This window comes from Meriones unguiculatus, assembly GCF_030254825.1.
Source record: "Meriones unguiculatus strain TT.TT164.6M chromosome Y unlocalized genomic scaffold, Bangor_MerUng_6.1 ChrY_unordered_Scaffold_23, whole genome shotgun sequence".
NCBI lineage: Eukaryota > Metazoa > Chordata > Mammalia > Rodentia > Muridae > Meriones > Meriones unguiculatus.
Genome location: NW_026843709.1, coordinates 24,893,709 through 24,918,429, shown reverse-complemented (window position 1 = coordinate 24,918,429; position 24,721 = coordinate 24,893,709).

Sequence of the window (24,721 nt, the reverse complement as noted above, 5' to 3'; positions counted from 1 at the left end):
GCTGAAGGACTACAAGAGGATTGCTTGCTGACTTGATAACCTGGATGGTTTCTGTAAAAAGATGAACAAGGTCCAAATTAAATGCTTTTTGTTCAAAGAGTTGCCTTGGTCAGATAGCATTTTCACAGTAAGTAAACTTCACTGACTGTGGACATATCTGTTCATTTAACAAATAATAATGGAATCTGTGATATTGTGAAACTCACATGTCAAGGACATGTGTATTTATTAATGGCCACTTGAAAGAAACATGTGATACTTTTATTGAAATAAGACTCTTGTACACAGGAACTGCCATGTCTGTGTTGTGTGCTTTCAGGTGCCCAGATTAAGGCATGTATTGCTCAGCAATTCTCTCAAGCATGTTGTTCACTTGGCCCAGTTAGTAGCTGGCTCCTAAAACTCATACTGGCTCCCACCTATATCATGACTTCATTCTCCAGCTCAGCCAATACGCACTTGAGAGAATCTTGAGGTTTCCATGGAGATGAGTAAACAAACTTTCCTCACTGTCCAGTACTTCTGATACTGTGCACTTGGGACTTTTTCTTAGAAACCCAACAAGCCTTTATCTCATCTCTTTATACAGACCACACATCTTTATTCCTTTTTACCTCTGTGACAAAGTGAGGTAGAAAATGAAACTTTAATGCTTATTTATTAGGACAGCATCCTAAGTAGGGAAGCTTCAAAGGGATGTGAGATTAAGGGGAATATACCCTATGACAAGTTGATCTCCTACTGTTGTCTTGGATCTGAAATATCCTAGGTTGTGACTTTGAACTGAGCAGTTCCTGGTGTACTCACTATATGAGCATTCACATTCTTTTTTTTCTGTTGTTTTTTTCTTAATTTTTTTATCAATAACACTGTATTCAATTTGTTTCCCCCTGTAGTTCCATCCCGTTCCATCCCGCCTCCCATCTTAATCTCTTCTTTCCTCCATCCTCTGCATGCATGCAGCCCCCATGTCCACTGATAAGGGAGGTCTTCATTTCCTTCCTTCTGATCCTAGTCAATTAGGTCACATCAGGAGTGGCTGCATTCTCTTCTTCTGTGGCCTGGTAATGCTGCTTCCTCCTCAGGGGGAGATAATTAAAGAGCAGGCCAATCAGTTCATGTCACAGACAGTCCCTCTTCCTATTACAATGGAACCTACTTGGATACTGAACTGCCATGGGCTACCTCTGTGCAGGGGTCTTAGTTTATCTCCATGCATGTTCCTTCCTTGTTTGGGGTGTCAGTCTCAGGAAAGTCCCCTGTGCTCAGATATTTTGAGTTTGTTGCTTTCCTTGTGGAGTTCCTGTCCTCTCCAGATCTTACTGTTTCCCACTTCTTTCCTATGATTCCCTGTACTCTGCCCAAAGTTGGCCATAAGTCTCAGCATCTGCATTGATAGTATGCAATGCAGAGCCTTTCAGAGGTCCTCTGTGTCAGGTTCCTGACTTGTTCCTGACTTGTCCATCTTCTTTGCCTTTATGGATAGGAATTGACCATTTTTACAAGAGTCCTCCCTCTTGATTAGTTTCTTTAGGTGTACAGATTTTAGTAGGTTTATCCTATATTATATGTCTATATGAGTGAGTATATACCATGTGTGTCTTTCTGCTTCTGGGATAGCTCATTCAGGATGATCTTTTCCACATCCCACCATTTACCTGGAAATTTCATGATTTCCTTCTTTTTATTGCTGAGTAATATTCCATTATTTAGATGTACCAAATTTTTTCCATTCCTCCACTGAGTAGCATCTGGGCTATTTTGAGCTTCTGGCTATTACAAATAAGGCTTCTACAAACATGATTGAGCAAATGTCCTTGTTGTGCACTTGAGACTTTTTTAGGTATATGCCTAGGAGTGGTGTAGCTGGATCTTGAGGAAGTGCTATTCCTAGTTTTCTGATAAAACACCAGATTGATTTCCAGAGTGGTTGTACAAGTTTACATTTCCACCAGCAGTGTTTCTCCACAACTTTCCATCATGTGTTGTCACTTGAGTATTTGATCTTAGCCATTCTGATGGGTGTAAGGTGAAATCATAGGATTGATTTGATTTGCATGTCCCTTGTGACTAAGGATGTTGGACATTTCTTTAAGTGTTTCTCTGCCATTTGATATCCCTCAATTGAGAATTCTCTGTTTAGTTTTATGATCCATTTTTTCATTTGTTTAACTTGTTTTGTTGCTGTTTAACTTCTTGAGTTCTTTATATATACTGGCTTGCCTTGGCTGACCTGGCTGGATCAGCAGTTTTGTCCTTCTGAGTAGTCATTCAGGAACCCTCTTCTTCCTGAAGTTTACAGTTAAAACTTTGCCTTCAGGACAGAGAAATTATTTCTTGTTATATGTCTAGGAAAGAAAAGCATATTTGTCCTCCAGACAAACCCTGTAAAAATATTGTGAGTTCCAGGAATCCTTGTTTAGAGGTGTCACCTAAACTCATGGGGTCTGAGGTAGCTGGGTAACCACTTGTTCATGGCCAGAAATCTCTGTTCCATAATAAGTTTCTGAAAAGCATGCCTTACAATGTCAGAAATCTGTTCTCCTTTTGCAGATCACTTCTCCCTGTTAAATTCATTGTAAAAGTTGTCAACATAGTATTTTTGTTGATTATGTAATTTCATATAATATACTTTACACTGATTTTCTTTAGCTCCCACGTTCAAATTCCCACCATTATGACACACTAAATTTTTGTATCTTTAAAATACATCAATTGAAGAATGTGTTGTTCATATTCTTATTGAAACATGATCAGAAACTCAGTGCCAAGTGACTTAAAGGCAACTGAGTTCATCCTTGCAACAACCTGTCACCAACCACAAGAAAAAGCCATCAGTCCTGAAGAGCTGTATACTTCATCACCTTGATCACAGGTTTTCTTATTTATCACTGTGTTTCTCCACTGCTGCTTCCTCCCTCTTCTCCTTCCAGTCCCACCCACACTCCTTCTTCTACCTCTATGCCCTTTCTCTACATCCTACATAGAATAGGACCTCCTTCCCTTTCTATCTGACCCCAGCTCATCAGGTTTCATCATCTGGCTGAATCATCTTCCTAAGTGACCTGATTCTCAGAGCAATGTTTCCTTGTGTCCTCAATTTCCTCTACTAATGACACTCTTCCTGCCTCCTCTCCTGCAGACTTTCCAGAGGACTGAGGTGAGAGAGAATTTCATTGGGAAATCCCATTTAGAGCTGGGTGTTTCAACGTTTCTCTTTGTGTAATATCAGACTGTGGGTCTCTGTATGTTATACCATTTGATGCAGAAGGAAGCATCTCTGTGGATCCAAGAAGATGGTTCTATCAGTTGAGGGCAGGGAGAAACATTTTAATCACAATAGCATTTGTTGCTTTAAAATTTCTGAAGGATATCCTGACCCAAACTCAAATAACTGCCATCCAATCCCACTAGTTTGAAGACTGGTTTGGTTACAATAGATGTCCTATTGAAACTTTATCCCCCTCTGTCAGGAAACCTCCTAATAAGTGAGTACACACCATATTTGTGTTTGTGAATTTCAGTTACTCCACCCAGTATGATTTTTTTCTGGTTCCATTCATTTGCCTGAAAATAATATGATGTCATTTTTATTTTAGCAGAATAACACTTTGTTAAGGATTAATACATATTTTCCCCAAAGGAGATTATCAGTCCTGTTCTTTAGTGAAAATTAGATTAATAATGGCTAAAATTCAAAACTCTCTGGCTGCAAAATACCTGTCAGCTCTTTCTGGTAAGGGTCCACCCATTCACTAAAACATCAACCTAATTACAAAAACATCAACTGGGCTTTGCTTGTTACAGCATAACAACTTACCCAGAATTTAAAATTTTCTTGTCTCTTTGATTAATTTTCATTTAAAGGCTTTCAGTTACAATTACATTGATTTGAGAAAAAATATTTGAACAAGTTGTTGAGGGCACATGCCTTTAATCCCAACACAAAGTAAAAAGAAACAGGAAGATCTGTGAATCCCTGATCAGGCTAATTTACATAATGAAAGCCAGCATGGCAATTACTGCTGTTTAGTCACTTGGAGAGATAGTCTAAGATTCAAAATGACAAAATTTTCCTTAAGGTTACCATGTAAGTTCTTTTTTCATAATGATAGATATTATGTCCTTACTGTTTCAAAGATTGATTCACATCAGTTTTAGGTTTATATGAGGAGAGATCATGGCACAATGTTCTAAAAATCCAAGTTAATTTCAGAAAGTGGGACTTCCACCGAAGAAATGGTGGAAAATGGCATTTTGGCCTTCCAGACATGTTGGTCAATGACCTATAATTAGGCTGGGAGACAAAAATGAAAACTGCTCTCCTGCCATGTCAAAAAGACTCTTAAATGCTGATTAAATTAACATGTCACACTGCTCTGGAGGCTGTCATATCCTTTCAATATAAGATATTTTCAAGGGGGATAGATATTGGTCATGCCTAATGCAAGATAGACACAGAAGGCTTACAACTGGCAAAGTACACACCAGCCTAGTTAAGTACTGAATACTCAAAAAGAATACTTCATATGTTTAAAAAGCAAAACTCTCTATCCCATATCAAAATGGGCACAAAGAAAAGATAGCCAAAACAAATGTCAAAACCCAGGTACAAGAGGCCTAACCTAACACTAAACCAAACCCTTAACCCTAAACCTAACCCTAAACATACCCTAATCCTAACCCAATGCTATGATGGCATCACAATAATATAAAAGCTTCAAAATGCTACTATGACATCACAATGGAATTTTGACATCACAATGGAATTATACCCTCAAAATGCTATTATGGTATCATATCACTATGGCATTTTGACATTACATTGATAGTATGACATCACAATGGAATTATGATATCACAATGCTATGATGATATCACAATAGTTTCATAACATCCCAATGTTATTATGACATCACAATGTCATTATGACACCAAAATGCTATTATGACATGATTGTTCTATGACATCACAATGGAATTTTGACATCACAATGTTATTATGACAGCATAATGGTATGAAAACCAATGGTATTATCATTTCACAACATTTTTATGACATCACAATGCTATTACAACATCACAATGCTATTATGACTTTACAATAGTATTAAAAAATCACAATGCTATCATGACATCACAAAATTGTTATGACATCCCAATGCTTTCATGAAATAACAATGCTATTATGACTTCATAAATGGTACTTAGACACAATTGTAGTATGACATCACAATGGAATTTTGACATTACAATGGCATTATGACCTTAAAATACTATTGCATCATTACAATGCTCTTACAACATCACAATATTATTATGACATCACAATGTTATTATGTCTTCACAAAGATATGGCATCACAGTGTATTATGACATCCCAATGGCACAATTACTTAACAATGATATTATGATAGCGCGGTGCTATGATGACAACACAACACTATTATGACATCACAATGGCAATATGACATAAAATGCTTTTATGACTTCACAATGATATTTTGACTGCACAAATATATTATGACATCACAAATCTATTAGGACATCACAAATGTAATATGACATCACAAATTTGTTATGACATCTCAATGGTTTTATGTCATCATAATTGTTTCAAGACATCTCTGGGTTCTCATGACATCACAATGGTATTATGACATCACAATGGTGTCATGATATCCCAATGGTATTATGACACACTGATAGTATTATAACATCATGATGTTATTATGATATTAAAATGGTATTTCAACATAATTCTGGTATGTAATCACAATAGAATTTTGAATTCACAATGGCATTATGACTTCAAAAGACTATTATGACATCATAATCTTATTATGATATCATGACTTCAAAATGATATTATGACATCACAATGGTATTATGGCATCAAAATGATATTATGACATCAAAATAGTTTGACATTTCGATGCAATTATGACATCACAATGGTATTTTGACATCACAATGCGATTATGATATCACAATGGCTTTATGACATCAAAATATTATTATTATAAATTACATATAAGGCTCCTACAAACATGGTTGAACAAATGTTCTCATTGTGTACTTGAGGTTGTTTTAGGTATATGCCTAGGAGTGGTATAGCTGGATCTTGAAGAAGCACCATTCCTATTTGTCTGAGGAAGTACCAGATTGATTTCCAGAGTGGTTTTACAAGTTTACATTCCCACAAGCAATAGAGGAGGGTTCCCCCTTCTCCACAACCTCTCCAGAATATGCTGTCACTTGAGTTTTTGATCTTAGCCATTCTGATTGGTGTAAGGTGAAATCTTAGGGTCATTTTGATTTGCATTTCCCTTATGACTAAGGATGTTGAATATTTCTTTAAGTGTTTCTCTGTCATTTGATATTCTTCTATTGAGAATTCTGTCTTTAGCTCTGTACTCCATTTTTTCATTGGATTACTTGATTTTTTGCTGTTTAACTTCTTTAGTTCTTTATATATACTTGATATTAGTCATTTGTCAGATATAGGGTTGGTGAAGATTCTTTCCCAATCTGTAGGGAGTCATTTTGTTCTGACAACAGTGTCCTTTGCTTTACAGAATTTTCAGTTTCTTGAAGTACCATTTATTGATTGTTGATCTTAGAGCCTGTGCTATTGGTGTTCTATTCAGGAAGATGTCTCCTGTGTGAATGAGTTAAGAACCCAGATGCCCCTCAGTGGAGGAATGGGTACAGAAATTGTGGTACATCTACACAATGGAATATTACTCAGCAATAAAAAACAAGGAAATCATGAAAATTGCAGGTAATGGTGGGATCTGGAAAAGATCATCCTGAGTGAGCTATCCCAGAAACAGGAAGATGCCCATGGTATATACACACTCATATAGACACATAATATAGGATAAACCTACTACAATCTGTACACCTAAAGAAACTAATCAAGAGGGAGGACTATTGCTAAAATATTCAATCTCTATCCAGAAAGGCAAAGAATATGGACATCAGAAGAAAGCAAAAAAAGGGAACAAATCAGGAGCCTGACACAAGGACCTCTGAAAGGCTCTTCTCTGAAGAACAACAATGCAGATGCTGAGACTTATGGGCAAAGTTTGGGCAGACTGCAGGGAATCTTATGAAAAAAGTGGGAAACAGTAAGATCTGGAGAGGACAGGAACTCTACAAGGAGCACAGTGGTCTTTCCTTAGATTGATACTCCAACCAAGGACCATGCATGGATATAACCTAAGACTCCAGCACAGATGTAGCCCATGGCAGCTCAGTGTCCAAGTGGGTTCTTTGACATGAACTGATTGGCCTGCTCTTTAATTATCTCCCCCTGAGGTGCAAGCAGCATTACGAGGCCACCAAAGAAGACAATGAAGCCAACCCTGATGAGACTTAATTGACTAGGATCAGATGGAAGGAAAAGAAGACCTCCCCTATCAGTGGACATAGGGAGGGTCATGCATGCAGAGGGTGGAGAAAGGAAAATTTTGGAGGGGATTAGGGAGGGAACCACAGGGGTGATACAAAGTTAATAAAGTGTAATTAATAAAGAATAAAAAAACAAAAAAGTAAAAGAAAAATGCTAATATTACATCAAATTCTATTATGATATCCCAATCAAATTATGACATTATAATGGTGTTATAACATCAAAATGCTGTTATGACATCACAATGTTATTATGACATCATAAAAGTAAGACATTCCAATGTTATTATTATATCAAAATGGTATTATGATATCACAGGACTATTATGACATCTAATGGAATTATTATATGACAATGGTAAGATATTCTAATTCTATAATATCCTCACAATTATATGACTTCACAATTGTATTACAACATTCAAATTCTATTATGTTCTCAAAATGCTATTATGACATTACAAAGGTATGATAAGTTCACAAAGATCTTACGACATATCAATACAATCATGAAATCACCATGATAAAACTCCTAAATGCTATTATGACTTCACAATGTTATGATGAAATCACAATAGTATTATAATATCACATTGCTATTATGATTTCAAATGGTTTTGACTTCACAATTATATGATGATTAAAAAATTATGACATGACAATGTTATTAGGACATCATAATAGTATTATGACGTTACAATGCTATGATGACATCACAAGGGTATGGCATCACAAGACCATTATGACATCACAATGATATGACATCACAATGATATGTGTACATCACAATAGTATTATGAATTCAAAATGGTATTATGAAATCACCAACCTATTAATACAGTGGTATTACAAGATTGTGCTATGACATCACAATGGAATTTTTATATCAAAATGATATTATGATTTTATGACTTCAAAATGCTCTGATGACATCACAGTACAATTATGCAATAACAATAGCATTAAGACATAAAAATTCATCATGACATCACAATGGAATTGTGACATAAAAGTACTATTACACCATGATTGTTTTATAACATCACAAAGGAAATTTGACAGTCATAATAACAGTATGACATCACAACACTATTATGACCTCAAAATGTTATTATGACATCACAATGGAATTATGACATCACAATGCTATTATTGATTCATGATGCTATTCTGATATCTCAATGTTATTACGACATTACAATGATATGAAACCACAATGCTATTACAACATCACAAAGGTATTATGGCTTCATAATGCTATTATGACATTACAATGTTATGACATTCCATAATGGTATTACGATTTCACAATGTTATTATGACAGCACAGTGATATTATGACATCACAATATTATGATTTTGCAATGCTTGATGACATCACAATGCTCTTACAATATGATTGTGTTATGATATCGCAATGGAATTATAAAATTTCACTGCTATTCTGACTTCACAACAGTATGAATTTTCAATGATATTAAAACATCTCAATTAAAATATCACAATATGGTATTGTGATATCTCATGCTATTAAGACATGACAATGCTATCATGATATCACAATGATATGAAATCACAATGCTATTATGACATCACAAAGGTATTTTGACATCATAATTCTATTATGACATTACAATATTATAACATCCCAACAGTATCATGATTTCACAATAATATTATGACATCACAATGCTATTATGAGTTTGAAAAGGTATTTCAACATGATTGACATGATTGACATCATGTTATTATGACAACAGAATAGAATTATGAAATCAAAAATCTATTATGACTTCACAACTCTAAGACTTCACAATGATATTACAACATCCAATGAATGCTATGATGCCATTACGATACAATTATGGTATCACAATGGCATCATGACATGAAAATTCATCATGACATCCCAGAGCTATTATGATATCAGAATGGTTAGATGCTGATTGGATGAGAGGGAGAATAATATCATGAAAAAAAAAGCCACTAAGAGTTTCAGGATCCAGTTATTAAAAGCACCAAGTGGACAGCCTCCTTGAAAGAAAGGCTGAGCTGCTTACATACTTCAATCTCGGCAGCTGAATGCACACAACACAGAGATGACAGTTCTTGTGTCCAATACTCTTAGTTCAGTTAATCTGTCACATATTTCTTTCAAGAGGTCATTAATAAAGTCCTATGTCCCTAACATGTGACTTTCATATTATCACAGATGCCAATATTACTTATTAACTGCAGAGATATGTTCTCAGTCAGTGAAATACTTACTGGGAAAACACTCCCTGACCAAGGAAGCTTTTTGAACAAAAAGCGTTTAATTGGGATCATGCTTATATTTTAAGAGACTACCCATGATGTCACACCAGCAAGCAGATAACTTGTGGTAATCCTTCAGCAGAAATGATAGCTTTTCATATTGAATGACAAGCAGCAGGCAGAGAGAGGGAGACTCAGAGAGAAAGAGAGAGAAAGAACTAGAGAGACACATTCAGAAATAGAAAGACCAATGCCTACAGAAACAAAGATATAAAGTGACAGAGACAGGGAGACAGAGACCCATTCTGTCTGGTCACTTTCATTGGCATATCACCTTCAAAGCACACCCTCCTAAGGAATTATATTATCTAACAAGGCCATACTTCCTAACCCTTGCCAGACATTTCCTTCTGGGACTCATCGTGTAAACAGATGATCTTCAAGAGGACATTGTAATTCAAATCACCAGAAAATGGAAGAAGATGGAAGGATTTCTAGGCTAAATGATCATAGTTATCCTGATAGTTTGTTATTCAATACAATGATTAATGTCAAGGCAAATTCCAAGTTCTAAAGAACAGGACTGACAATATCCTTTGGGGAAAATGTGGAATATTTCCATAATGGAGTATTATTCTCCTGAAAACATGACCTCATCACATTTTCAGGCAAATAGATGGAACCAGGAATAATCATACTGGGTAAAGTAACTAAAATGCAATAAGACAAATATGATATGTATTCACTTATTAAGAAGATTCCTAATAGTTTTGGAAAAAGTTCCAATAGGCCTTCTAATTGTGACCAAACTAGTTTTCTGCTAGGGGTCTGGGTGGCAGTGAATTGAGCTGTAAGGGCCAGGGCATCCTATGAAAATTTTCAAGCAACCCAGGCAGCTGTTTTTAAAATATGCTGCCATGGACTCCAAGATGGTGGCGAGCAGAAAGCACCCTTTTGGAGAGACAGAGACATGAATCTCCTTAATTGGTGAATGGAGAGTCAATCAAAGCTAGAATTTGGACTTTTGGGCTTTCTAAAAGAGGGTGGCCACCACAGAAGTGTGGAGTGCTTGTAGATTTAGATCGGTCCGGAAAGGAAATAGGGCGCTTCCCTTATCCAGGCTTCCCTCAGGAAACCAGCACACAGCACCAGGCAGCTGAGCTCAAAGCTCACATCCAGGAGATCAAGGCAGCAAAGACAGTGCTTCAGGCCCCTTACAGCAGCAGTCTGCTGTAACCACCTGTTGAACACCTGTCCCCTCCTTGGACACACGTCCCACAAAGCCCAACTCAGGACACTCAGGGCCCTCCGGACCCTTGGAGCATCCCCTCCCCCATCCCGCTGACACGATCCTGAGGCTAGACAGCAGCAGGAAGTGCAGCAGAGCTCACATCCCAAGTGGCCAGAGTGCAATAACCCCAGAAACCTCCTCACAGGAGGAGCACAGGCCCAATCACAGAGCTCCAACCACTGAGCGCTAACCACAGAGACTCAGATCCACAATACAATTTTTCCTGGATACCAAAGCCGCAAAGCTCAGTGTCTGGGTCCAACAGGCAGAGGCAGGGCTCCAGACCCCGCTGCCACAATGGAGAGCAGTAACGACCTGCTGAAGGCCACCACTCTGAGGAGAACACACCCCACCTAGGGCCCTCTCGCAACAATCAATAAATGGGATGTCATGAAACTGAAAAGTTTCTGTAAAGCAAAGGATACCATCATCAAAACAAAGAGATTGCCTACAGATTGGGAAAGAATCTTCACCAATCCTTTATCTGACAGAGGGCTAATAACCAGTATATATAAAGAACTAAAGAATCTGAAAAGCAGCAAACCAAGTAATCCAATTAAAAAATGGGGAATGGAGCTAAACAAAGAATTCTCAATAAAGGAATATTGAATGGCAGAGAAACACTTACAGAAATGCTCAACCTCATTAGCCATTAGGGAAATGCAAATGAAAACGATCCTGAGATTTCACCTTACACCCATCAGAATGGCCAAGATGAAAAACTCAAATGACAACACATGCTGGAGAGGTTGTGGAGAAAGGGGAACCCTTTAGTTTACATTCCCACCAATAGAGGATATTGCTGGTGGGAATGTAAACTGGTACAACTACTTTGGAAGTCAATCTGGTGCTTTCTCAGACAATTAGGAATAGCGTTTCCTCAAGACCCAGCTATACCACTGCTAGGCATATACCCAAAATTTGCTCAAGTACACAATAAGGACATTTGCTCAACCATGTTTGTAGCAGCTTTATTTGTAATAGCCAGAACCTGGAATCAACCCAGATGTCCATCAATGGTATTTTTACACAATGGAATACTACTCAGCAATCAAAAAGGAGGAAATCATGAAATTTGCAGGCAAATGGTGGGATCTAGAAAAGATCATTCTGAGTGAAGTATCCCAGAAGGAGAAAGACAAACATGGAATATACTCGCTTATATAGACCTAAAAGATAGAATAAACATAATGAAATCTATACACCTAAAGAAGATAATCAAGAAAGTTGACACAGGGTATGATGATCTATCCTCATTTAGAAAGACAAATGGAATATGCATTGAACTTTTGACAGGAGTCTACCGCAGAAAGCATCTGAAAGATTCTACCTAGCAGTGCTCCAAAGTAGATACTAAGACTCATAACCAAACCTTCGGCAGAGTGCAGGGAATCATATGAAAGAAGAGGAGTTTGATGTGGAAAGGATAGGAGTTCCACAAGGACCAAGCATATCTGGGCACAGGGTCTTTTCTGAGATGGACACTCAACCAAAGACCATGAAAGGATAAAACCTAGAACCTCTGCTCAGAGGTGACCCGTGATAGCTCAGTAATCAATTGGTTTCCCATAGTAAGAGGAACAAGGACTATTTCTAACAGGACCTCAATGACTGGCTCTTTGACCTCCCCACCTCCCAAGGTAGGAGCAGTACTATTAGGCCATAGAGGAGGACTTTGTAGCCAGTCCTGAAAATACCTGACAAAAGGGAGTCATATGAAAGGGGAGGAGGTCCTCCCCTATCAGTAGACTTGGAAACGGGCAGGGAGGAGATGAAGGAGGGAGGGTGGGATTTGGGAAGGAATGAGGGATACAGCTGGGATACAGAATTAACAAAATGTAACTAGTGAGAAAAATAAAATTAAAATAAAATAAAATATGCTGCTCTCTGCCCTCAACTGATTGATCATTGCGGTGTTCTTCTATCTACAGAGATGCTTCCTTCTGCATCAAATTGGATTGCATACAGAAATCCACAGTCCAATATTATGCACAAAAGAGACCTTAAAACAACCAGCTCTAAATGGAATTTACCTATAAAATTCTCCCTCTCCTCAGAGCTCTGAGGGGCCTAAAGGAGAGAATATAAGAAGAGTTTCATAAGTACTGGCAATTGAGGACACAAGGATAACAATGCCCTGAGAATCATGCTGCAGAGGAAGGTGATGCAGCTAGTTTTGATGAGATCTGTTAAAATAGGTTCAGAGAGAAGGTGAAGGAGAACTTCCCCTATCAGGAAAAATGAGAAAGGGTATAGAGGTAGAAGAAGGAAGGTGTGTGGGACTGGAAAGAGAAGAGGGGGGTGGCAGCAATCTGCATAAAATGTGAACAAATCGTAATAAATGAATACATAAGAAAAACTGTGATCAAGGTGATGAAGTATAGAGCTCTTCAGTATTGGTGGCTTCTTCTTGGGAGTGGTGGCAGGGTGTGGCAAGGATGAACTCAGTTTTCTTTAAGGGACTTGGCACTGAGACTCTGATCATGTTTCAATGAGTATATAAAAAATATATACCTCACTTGATGTATTTTAATGGATGGGAAAAATAGTGTGACACATGGGTAAGAATTTGAACCTGGGAACAATGGAAAAAGAGTGTAATGTATGTTATATGAAAGTCCCACATAATCAATAAAAAAAATTATGTTGACAACTTTTATACTGACTTTTAACATGGAGAAAATTTTCCGCTAAAGGAGGGCAGAGTTTGACTTTGTAAGACATGCTTTCCAGGAACTCATTATGTAGCAGGGAATCCTAACCATGAACTAGTGGTTACATTGGTACCTCCGACCCCATAGCTCATTGGCACCTCTGAACAATCAGTCTTGGCACTAATTCTACATTTAGAGAGTTTGTCTGGAGGACATAGCTGCTCTTGTGTCCTAGGTCTAAAACATGGAACCATTTCTCTATCCTGAAGGCTCTGTTTTAACTGTAAAACCCAGTACCAAGAGGGTTCTTCACTGACCACTGTTAGGACACAACTGCCCATAAAGCCAGGTCAGCCAAGACAACCCTGCTAATAGAGGGTTGGCATCACTAGTATTTAACAGCACCAGCTGTCAAGAAACAGCTTGCCCTCAATTCATTCTCCCTTTACACTCACTGATCTTTATCACTTTCAGCCAAACCATTCATAGGAATTGTCAGGTTCACTTCTTTTTTTCCCTATTCTTAAAGACTCAATACCCTAAGTAGTGCTAGGGCTGGTTTGCCTATTATATCAATAAAAATGTGAAGGTACATTTAGTGAGTATGCTAGTAACTGTTCAGTTCTAAGTCACAACCTAGGAAATTTCAGAACCAAGACAACAGTAGCAAACCACCATGTCATTCAGTACATTTCCCTTAATCTCACATTCTTTGAAGCTTCCCTAGTTAGGAAGCTGTTCAACTGAATAAACATTGAAGGTTCATTTCAAACCTGACATTGTCACAGAGGTAAACAGGAGTAAAGGTGTGGGATCTGGATAAAGAGATGAGATAAAGGATTCTTCGATTTCACAAGAAAAATCCGTACTCACAGGACCAGAGACACTGGACACTGAGAAAAGTTTGTTTACTCATCTCCATGGAAACCTCAAGATTCTCTCAGGCTGAGGGGAAGAATGATGTCATGAAACAGCTGAAATTCAGCAAGAGTTTCATGAGCCAAGTATTAAAAGGGCCAAGTGGACAGCCTGCTTGAGATATAGGCTGAGAAGCACTACTTGCCTCAATCTGGGCAGCTGAAAGCACACAACCCAGAGATGACAATTCCTGTGTCCAAGACTATTAGTTCAGGAAAAGTGTCACATATTTCTTTCAAGTGGTCATTAATAATGTCAGGTGACTTTCACATTATCACAGTTTCCATTATTATTGATTAAATGCACAGATATGCCCTCAGTCAGTGAATTTCTTCTTGTGAAAATGCTCTTTGACCAAGGCAAGTCTTTGAACAAAAAGTGTTTAATTGGAACCTTGTTTATATTTTTACAGAGAGCATCCTGATTTCAAGTCAGCAAGCAGTCAACTTGTTGTTTTACTTCAGCAGAACTGAATGCTTTTCATACTGAAACACAAGCAGCAGACAGAGAGAGGGAAACAGAGAGTGTAAGACAGAGAAAGGGCTAGATAAACAGATTAAAATATATAGAGACCAAGCCCAACAGAAACAGAGATATAAATTGACAGAGATTGAGAGATAGAGACTCTCTTCTGTCTGGTCAATCTCATTGCCATATCAAACTCAAAGCACACCCTCCTATAATATAAATCCAAAAGAAATTATATTAATATTTTTATTTAAATTTTTGTTAATTACAATTTATTTGCTTTGTATCTCTCCATAAACCACCACCCCCATCTCCCCTCACCAGCCCATCTTTCTTCGCCCTTCTCCATGCTTGCCTCTCTCCAAGTGCACTCATAGGGGAGGACTTCCTCTCCTTACTTCAAATCCTAGTTTATCAGAACTCCTCTGTGGCCTGGTAAGGCTACTCCCACATCAGGATAATGTGATCAAAGAACAGGCCAATCAGTTCATGTCAGAGGCAGTCCCTGTTCCTATTACTGTGGAATCCACTTGGACACTGAAGTGCCATGGGCAATAACAGTGCAGGAGTTCTAGGTTATCTCTATGCATAGTACTTGGAGTATAAGTCTCAGGAAATGACCCCTGTGCTCAGAGTTTTGTTTCTGTTGCCCTTCTGTGGAGCTCCTGTCCTCTCCAGATCTTACTATTTTCCACTTCTTTCATTAGATTCCATGTACTCAGTGCTATTATGATTTCACAATGGCATTATGACATCACAATGGTATTATGGCATAACAATGCTAGTATGATATCACAATGGTATGACATCTCTGTTGTATATGTCGATTTTATTTACACTTGATACATCATCCGGAAAAGCTGCTGTTAAAGTAGGGAGCTGTGTAACCAAATCACCACACAGATTCTGGTTTTATTTAGTTAACCTAGAACACAATGCTGGCCAATAGTTACTCCCTCCTAAACCTCCAAAACCTTATAGTTTCCTAACATTTAAATTTTACCCATTTCACTTACTTTTTTGTGAAAACTTAATTCTGGTTCATTCTCCACATATTTCCTAGTTCCCCACACAGCTTATCTCTCTTTGCTCTGCCCTCCCCCCCTTTTTTTTCTCCCATTCATTTTCTGTATTCTGGCTCCTCCCCTCTCCTTGCTTTACATTGTGGCTAGTTGCTTTATATTGGCCTTGAGTCAGGATGCATAAAATAGGTATTAAATGCAATATCCAGATTGAAACCAAATAGTTAGAGGCAGAAATCAGCATTTGAATGAACAAGCCTAAGCTGTATATATTTTAAAAATACATTTTACCAACCTTTCCCCCTTTAAGTCCAATAAAAGGCTCCTTTAATTTCAGTACAATAATAATTATGAAATTATGAAAACTATTAGGTAAAATCTCCATGTTCAATGTCCAGTCCATGTGTATTTAGCAAATTAGGCGACAATATCAAATTATCCTATTTTGAAAAGTTTAGAGTTCTATACCTAAATTGGCTTTTATACTCATTGGTATTACCTATGTGAAAACATTTCTTAACTTCTAAACAACTTAAGCTTTCTTGTGGCACTATAACTATTTGGTATTCAACCCCATCAGAAACTTGAGAAGAAATTAAATTAGTTACTAGAGTAAATAGAAAGTAAACTAAGTAAATAAGTAAAGTGAGTAAATAGTAAGTTGCATGTTAGCAGCTTCCAAAAAAAATTGACAAAAAAAAATTGTTACCTGAACAGTCACCCATAACTATCTGTAACATTGGAGCACCATCTTCAGCCTTCTGGCTCAGAATACTTGACAGACATATATGTGAAGGAGGAAATATTTAGGAATTGCTTAGTATGTCTTGGAGGAAGCCGGTAAAGGTATTACATCTTAATGCTATGCTGACATCCTAATGTTATATCACAAAGCTATTATGACACCACAATTGTATGACAACTGAATGCTATAATTACATGATTTTTGTATGACATTAAAATGGAATTTTGACATCACAATTCTATAACAATATCACAATACAATTAACTATAAGATATTTACATGACATCACAATGGAATTATGAAATCACATGCTATTAAGACAGAACAATGCTATTATGCCAACACAAAGATATGACATATCAATGCTATTATGAAATCACAATGAAATTATGACATCATAATGCCATCATGACATCATAATGCTAGGATGACATCACAGTGCTATTATGATATCACAGTGTTCTTAATGCATGATTTTGGTATGTCATCACAATGTAATTTTGTCATCACAATGCTATGAAGACATTGCAATTGTATTACTCCGTCACAATGCTATGATGACTCACAATGCTATCATGACTGTAAAATTTTGTTATGACATTACAAAGCTATTATAACATCATAATGTTTTTATGACATCACAATCCTATTATTATATCAAAATATTATGATATCACTATTTTATTATAACCTCAATATGGTAATATGACATCACAATGCTATTATTACATCACAATATTATGATATCACAATTTTATTATGACCTCAATATGGTAATATTACATCACAATGCTATTAAGACATTACAGTGTTATTATGACTTAAAAAAAGGCAATATGATATAAAAATGGTAAGACATCTAAATGTTATTATGACATTACAATATGACATCACAATTGTTTTATGATATCCCAATGCTATTATGACTTCATAGTGCTATTATGACATCACAATGGCATTATGACATGATTGTCATATGACATCACTACTGAATTTTGTCATCAAATACCTATTATGAATTCACAACGGCAAGACTTTACAATCATATAGGACATCACAATAATGTAATGACATCCCAACGCTGTGATGACTTCTCAGTGGCATCAAGACATCAAAATTAATCAGTGTACCCCAATGGTATTATGACAACAAAACTTTACAACATGATTGTGCTATGACATCACAATTCTATTATGATATCACAATGCTATGACATCACAAATTTTTTATGAAATTAAATTGCTATTATGACATCACAAATCTATTATGACAAAACAAAGGTTTTTGTCAACTTCACATTGATATGACATCACAATGCTTTTATGAAATGGTGTTATCTCATCACAATGGTATGATGATATCACAATGGCATTATGACATCAAAATTCATCATGACATTCTAATGCTGTTATGAGATCACAATGCAATAAAGACATGATTGTGGTATGACATCATAATAGAATTTTGATATCACAATGTTATTATGATATCACAATGCTAAAAAGATATCACAATAGTATTAAGACATCAAACACCATTATGACCGCAAAATGGTTTCATGAAAACACAATGCTATTATGCTATCAAAATGATGTTATGATTTCAAAATGTTATTATGACATTAAAATGTTATGATATCACAATTCTGTTATGAACTCATAATACTATTAGAACTTCAAAGTGGTATTATGACATCACAATGCTATTATTTTATTACAATGGCTTATGACTGCAAAAGATTAATATGACATCACAATGGTATTATGATATTACAATGTAATGATGATATATCAATGCTATTTTGACATAACAACGATGTGAAATCAGAATGCTATTACTACATCACAAAGGTATTTTGACATCACAATGCTATTATAACATCACAATGTTATTATAACCACAAAATGGTAATATAACGGCACAATGGTACTATGACATCTCAATGCTATTATGACCGTACAATGTTGTTATGACATGACAATGCTCTTATGCTATCACAATGGTTTTATGACATGCCATCATGACATCACAACTATATGACATTACAATGATATTATGACATCAAGAAGGTATTATGACATCAAAATTCATCATGACATTCCAATGCTATTATGAAAGCACAAGTCTATTTAGACATGATTGAGATATGACATCACAATGGAATTTTGATATCACAATGTTCTTATGACACCTCAGTGCTATTTTAACATCACAATACTATTATGACCAAAAAATTATATTATGACATCACAATGATACAAATTCACACTGCTATTACAACATCACAAAGGTATTTTGACCTCCAAATGCTATTATGATATCACAAGGTTATAACATCCAAATGGTTTTATGATTTCACAATGTTAATATGACTTCTCAAAACTATCATTACATTACAATGCTATTACTACAACACAATGCTTTTGTGACATCACAATGCTATGATGACATCTCAAAGCTATGATGACATCACAATGCTAAAATGATATCACAATGGCATTATGACATCAAAATTTATCATGCCATCCCAATGTAATTATGATAGCACAATCATATTACGACATGTTTGTGGTATGACATCACAATGGAATTTTGATATCACAATGGTGTTATACTAATCAATGGTGTTATGGCTAAACAATGCTCTTATGACTTCACAATGGTAATATGACTGCACAATGGTATTCTGAATTTACAATGGTATTATGATATCTCCATGCTAAGATTACATCACAATGGCTAGGTAATGATTGGTGGAGAGGGTGAATAATGTCATGAAACAATTTAAATCCAGTAAGAATTTCAGGACCCAGTTATTTAAAAGGCCAAGTGAACAGCCTGCTTGAGAGAAAGGCTGAGCAGCCCTACATGACTCAATTTGGGTAGATGAAAGCATACAACACAGGGATGACAGTTCCTGCGAGAAATATGCCACATATTTCTTTCATGTGGTCATTAATAAAGTCACTTTTCCTTGACATGTGACTTTCATATTATCACAGATTCCATTATTATTTGTTAAGTGCACATATATGTCCTCAGTCAGCGAATGACTTACTGAGAATCACTCCCTGAAATGGCAAATCTTTGAACAAAGATATTAATAGGGACCATGCTTATGTTTTAACAGAGACTATCCATGATGCCACATCAGCAAGCAGACAGTTTGTTGTAGTCCTACAGCAGAACTGGGAGCTTTTCCTACTGAACAACAAGTGGAAGGCAGAGAGAGGGAGCCTGAAAGAAACAGAGAGAAAAAGAGCTAGAAAGACAGATTAAGAAATAGAGACACCTAGACATATGAAACAAAGATGTAAAATGACAGAAACAGAGAGACAGAGACCCATTCTGTCTGGTCACTTTCACTGGCATATCAACCTCAAATCACACCATCCTATAATATAACTCCAATAAGAATTATATTATCTAACAAGGCCATACCTCCTAACACTAACCAGACATTTTCTCACTGGGGACTCAACATGTAAATAGAAGAGCTTCAAGAGGACATTGACATTGAAATCACCAGGTAGTAGAAAAAAAATTGAGGGACTTCTAGGCTAAAAGAACATAGTTATCCTGATAGTTTATCATTCAATACAATGATTAAAGTGCCAGCAACTTCTAAGGACTAAAGAAGAGGACTCACAATCTCCTTTGGAGAAAATGAGAAATATTTCCATAGGGAGTATTATTCATCTAAGAAAATGACAAGATATTTTCAGGTATATGCATGGAACCAGGAAAAATCATCCAATGTGAAGTAACTAAAATGCAGAAAGACAAATATGTTATGTATTCACTTTAGGAGGTCTCCTAATAGTGGGTGTTAAAGTTCCTATAAGCCATCTAATTGTGACCAAACCAGTCTTCCACTAGGGTGATTGGTGATTAATTGAGTAGATGCCAGGGCACCCTACAGAAATTTTAAAGCAACCCAGGCAATTAGTTTAAAATATTTTGCTCTCTGCTCTCAAATGATAGATCAGAGTCATGTTCTTGCATCCAAAACTGACTCCTCATTCTGCATGAAATGTGATTGCATACAGAGACTCACAGTCCGATATTAGGCAGAGAGAGAGAGAGACCTTGAAACACCCAGATCTAAATGGGATTTCCCTATGAATTTCTCCCTCCCCTCAGACCTCTGGGAAGCCTGGAGGAAAGGAGGCAGGAAGAGTGTCATAGTTAGAGGCAACTGAGGACACAAGGAGAACAATGCCCTGAGAATCAGGCAATAGAAGAAGATGCAGCCTTCCTTGTTGAGACCTGATAAGATAGGGTAGTTTGAAGGGGGGGAGGGCTCCCCTATCAGGGAACTAGAGAGAAGGCATGGAGGTAGAAGAGGGATTGTGGGTGGGACTGGAAGGAGAAGAGGGAGGGGGCTGTGGAGGGGATACAAAATTTAACAATCATAATATAGAAATACATTAAAAAACTGTTATGAAAGTGGTGAAGTATAAAGCTCTTCAGGACTGATGGCTTCTTCTTGGGGTTGGAGTCAGAGTGTGGTAAGGATGAACGCAGTTTTCTTTAAGGGAGTTGGCACTGAGATTCTGATCATGTTCCAATGAGTATATGAAAAACACATTCTTGCATTGGTGTATTTAAAAAAAATAGTATGACTCATGGGTAGGAATTTGAACCTGGGAGCATTGGAAAAACAGAATAATATATAGTATAAGAAATTCCCACATCATCAATAAAAATAATACATTGACCACTTTTACAATGACTTTTAACATGGAGAAAATATCCCGCCAAAGGATGGCAGAATTTGACTGTGTAAGGAATGCTTTCCAGGAACTAGTTACGCAGCAGAGAATCCTATCCATAAACTATTGGTTATCTAGCTACTTCAGACTCCCATGAATTCATGTGGCACTTCTGAAAAAGCAGTTCTGGTATTAACACTATGTTTAGATGGCTTGTCTAGAGGACATCATCAAGGAACACTTTTGCTCCTGTGTCCTCAGAATATAACAGGGAACCATTTCTCAGTTCTAAATGACCAGTTTTAGTTGTTAACCCTAGGACAAGAAGGATTGCTCACTTTCCACTGAGTAGGTCACAGCTGTCAATCAAGCCATGTCAGCCAAGGCAACCTTCCTCATAGAGGTTTGCCAAAACTAGTGTGGGACAGCACAAGCTGTCAAAGAGTTTATTGCCCCTCAGTTCCCCTTTCACATAAACAGATCTTTCACTGTTTCACCCAAACAAGTCCCAGTAATTGTCTGGTTACCTTGTCTTTTCACTGCTTTTAAAGGTGCACTACCCCCAGAACACCTAGACCATGCCAGCCTATTATGTCAACAAGAATGTGAAGGTACATTTAGTGAGTGCATGAATAACTGCTCAGTTCAAATTTCAGATCCAAGACCACATTATGAGACTACCTTGTCATTCAGGACATTCCCCTCAATCCCACATTACTTTGAAGCTTTCCAACTTAGGAAACTGTCCAGTTAAATAATATTAAAGTTTCATTTTGTAATTCATATTGTCACAGAGGTAAACAGGAGTAAAGGTGTGGGATCTGGATAAAGGCATGAGATAAAGGCTTGTTGGGTTTCACAAAAAAAAGTAAGTGTTCACAGGATCAGAGATACTGGACATGGAGGAAAATTTGTTTCCTCATAGTTACTCCTTTCATTTCCTCCTTTCAATCTTTCCTCCCCCTTCTCCAAGCATGCACTTCCACAAGTACACTGATAGTAGAGATCTTCCTCTCTTTCCTTTTGATCCTAGGCTATCAGATTTCATCATGTGGCTGCATTGTCTTCCTCTGTGAACTGGTAAGACTGCTCCCCCATTAGGGTGAGTTGACCAACAGCAAGACAATCAGTTTATGTCAGAGACAGTCCCTGTTCCCATTACTTTGGAAGCTCCTTAGATACTGAACATCCATGGGCTACACCTGTGCAAGGGTTCTAGGTTATCAACATGCATGGTATTTGGTTGGTGTAAGAGTCTCAGGAAAGACCCCTGTGCTCAGATTTTTGGTTCTGTTGCTCTCCTTGTGGAGTTCCTGTCCTCTTCAGATCTTATTACTTCCTACTTCTTTCATTAGATTCCATGCACTCTGCCCAACAGTTGGCCATAAGTGTCAGCCTCTGCTTTGATAGTCTGCAAGGCAGAGCCTTTCAGAGGCACTCTGTGGCAGGCACTTAATTGTTCCCTATTTTCTCCTTATTCTGATGTCCAACATGTTTGCCTTTTAGAATGGAGACTGAGCATTTTAGCTAGAGTCCTCTCTTATCATTAGTTTCTTTCAATGTATATATTTGAGTAGGTTTATCCTATATTTTATGTCTGCATTAGTGAGTCCATTACATATGTGTCTTTCTACTTCTGGAATTGCTCACTCAGGATGATACTTTCTAGTTCCCACCATTTACCTGCAAATTTCATGATTTCTTTGTTTTTCATTGCTGAGTATTATTCCGTTGCTTAGATGTTCCAGAAGTAGTTCTGTATCCATTCTTCAGTTGAGGGGGCATCCTGTTTTTTTCCAAATTCTGGCTTTTTTTCAGAGTAGAAATTTTATTATTATTATTATTATTATTATTATTACTATTATTTACATTTTATTAACTCTGTATCCCAGCTCTATCCCACTCTCTCATTCCCTCCCATCCCCACCCTACCCCCCCTCATCTCCTCCCTGCCCCTTTCCAAGTGCACTGATTGGGGAGGACCTCCTCCCCTTTCATCTGACCCTGTGTTATCAGGTATCTTTACTACTGTCTGCAAAGTCCTCCTCTGTGGCATAGCAGGACTGCTTCTCCCTTGGGGGGTAGGGAAGTCGAAGAGCCTGCCATTGAGTTCAGAGTACAAAATTTATATGCAAAGATCAGCAACATTTCTCTATACCAAAGACAGAAATACAGAAAGAAGTTAGTAAGAAGTATTATAAGAGCTATATTAAGTAGCAAGGTGGGTACATTTTGTATTTAGGCTTTTGTCTTTTTTTCCCATTTTTCATTTTCTCTGAACAGCAAAAAAAGCTGAACAAAGAGACATGAAGAAAAGATGCTCTTCATTTGGTTCAGAGTTGAGTTCAAATCCCTGTTCATCCTTTCATTAACTCTGCCAGCTTGAGCAAGGTACATAATGTACTTTATCCCTAGATGATGGATGGCCTTGCCTGCTGATATTAGAGAAGATGCAAGTTACAAAGAAAACTGCAAATTACTTTTCTACTTAGCACCTGTCCCTGATTCCAAGGTTGAATCATCTCATGCCTGTTGGTACTCACCTTTGTTGAGGAAACCCTTAGCATCTTTGTTGTTCTTTTTAAAGCTGCCTACAATGCAAAGGAATACATAGTGAGGCTCTGACTCCAATAACACTTTCTTCTATCTAATCAAGGCAGCCAACAATGTATTTTTATATAAAGAAATAAAAGCATTACACTAATTTTGAACAAAGACGTAATAACAAAAAATACCTAACTATAGTCAGGAGAGTTGCAGATTCCACTCATAGGTTCCATACAGCCAAGTGAAGATTTTCAGAAAATAAAGACATGAATAAATCATGCTGACACATAGGTACAGATGGTAGCTATGTAGTGCTTTCCATGCTTCCATTAGAAACTCAGCATAGAGCTGCCTGTCCAGTGTCTACACTCCTTCACCATTCCTACTTTCATATCTCCCATTTTAGAACTTTCCTCAGGAGCTAGCCACTGCTGACCTACCTTCCTTTGTGTTCCCTTTGATCCCACAACTGTAATTAATCAAATTCTGGCTTTTACAAATAAGCTGCTACACACATGGTTGAGCAAATGTCCTTATTGTGTACTTGAGCCTCTTTAGGATATATGACTAGAGGTGGATATCTGAATCTTGAGGAAGCACTTTTCCAAGCACTAGATTGATTTCCAGAGTGGTTATACAAGTTTACATTTCCCCCAGCAATGAGGACTGTTCCCCTTTGACCACAATCAA